The sequence below is a fragment of the Schistocerca piceifrons genome, chromosome X (assembly GCF_021461385.2).
Source record: "Schistocerca piceifrons isolate TAMUIC-IGC-003096 chromosome X, iqSchPice1.1, whole genome shotgun sequence".
Lineage (NCBI taxonomy): Eukaryota > Metazoa > Arthropoda > Insecta > Orthoptera > Acrididae > Schistocerca > Schistocerca piceifrons.
The window spans coordinates 143,622,112-143,623,505 of record NC_060149.1 but is presented as its reverse complement, the minus strand read 5'-3'; the positions used below and the strand labels follow the sequence as shown (position 1 = coordinate 143,623,505).

At 41.9% G+C, this 1,394-nt stretch overlaps 1 non-coding gene across 1 annotated transcript; it reads left to right on the top strand.

The window, feature by feature from the left end:
• Positions 1 to 662: 662 nt before the first annotated feature.
• Positions 663 to 818, top strand: LOC124723867. The gene has a single exon (XR_007006556.1). It is a non-coding gene; the product is annotated as a U1 spliceosomal RNA (small nuclear RNA).
• The last annotated feature ends 576 nt before the right edge of the window (positions 819 to 1,394 follow it).

Here is a 1,394-nt window from a genome sequence, read left to right as displayed (position 1 = left end):
ACTTATTTCGCACGTGTGGGGCAAAACAGTGTGTGTACACGTGCAGCGTAGGCGACGCAGCTGTCCGGATTAAAGTTACCTGCGTACAAAAGCGCAGCAAGGGCCCTGCCTAACGCACAATGTCACTTTGTGCCCAGCCGACGATCTTGACTCGTCAGTTATAAAGAAGCGCCGACCCGCCTTTTAGCTCGGCTGAGTCCACGTAAGGCACTTCCTGCAAAAAGCGCCAGAAAGGGGTCTCGGGTCTGGTCTATAATCCCTGGGCCCTTCCGCGTCGCAGGCGGTGACCTGTATGCCGGTGTAACCGCTCTTTCATGCAGACAGCCGGCACAGGGCACCAGCGCTACGTTTAACACGCTTCTTCACGCGAGTGTGTCCTTGTTATTTGTCCACGCTACCCATACAAATGCTGACTAAACGCTGGAGAAGAACAGTCCTTTCCAGGAACAAACCGTGTAGAGGTAACATTGTTTGACAAAGCACTGTTCGAAAATTTTTTGTACCCTCGATAAGGATCCATAGAGAATAAATTTAATCATTTTGTGAGAAGAAATATTCGTAAATTACAAATTCGACTGAAGAGGGATATGATAAAAAAATAACTGTGCGTGCTGTTTCTTCCTTCACTAAATTCGTCTCGTACTCTTATTTTTCGTTTGGTGATACTTACTTGGCGTAGAGGACACCGTGATCATGAAGGCGGTTCCACCGGTGCGAGGCTCTTCCATTGCGCGTCGGTCTAGCTGATCCCCGCGATTAGTCCAAATCCCAGTCACTCGGAGGCCTGTAATTTACAGTATGATGCTTAGTATGTCATGCAGACAATCAAGTTAAACGTTCTCTTTTAATAATGAAAATGTCACTTATTACCGCAGTGAGTAACTTAAAAACAAATTATTGTTGTTTTTTATAGTTCATGTAAACATTCAGTATTGTTTGAAATAAAATTAGCATTGTAAAATAAATTTCAACAATACAAAAATACCCTACCAGATATGTGCCAACATTTTTTTTATTAATTTAATTCTTAAAGTAAGTTTACGCTTTACGTTTCATGGCGCATTAGATTCGCGTAAATGCCGTAGTTACGGTTAATAACAAGGTGTGTGGTTTGAGACTGGGCGAGTGAGCCCGAAACCCGTAACACTGCAGCAATAAATTGTATATTCATGCAACTGGGACGGAAAAAATAAAAACAATTATTAAATTTTATTCAATATTAGACAGTTGCGGACCTATCAATCCGAAATAGCATGCCTAGAAACAGCAACTAAATTTTTGTTTGTGTAAAAAGTATTTGTATTGTGCTATATCTGTTCAAAAATGGTTCAAATGGCTCTGAGCACTATGGGACTCAACTGCTGTGGTCATCAGTCCCTTAGAACTTAGAACTA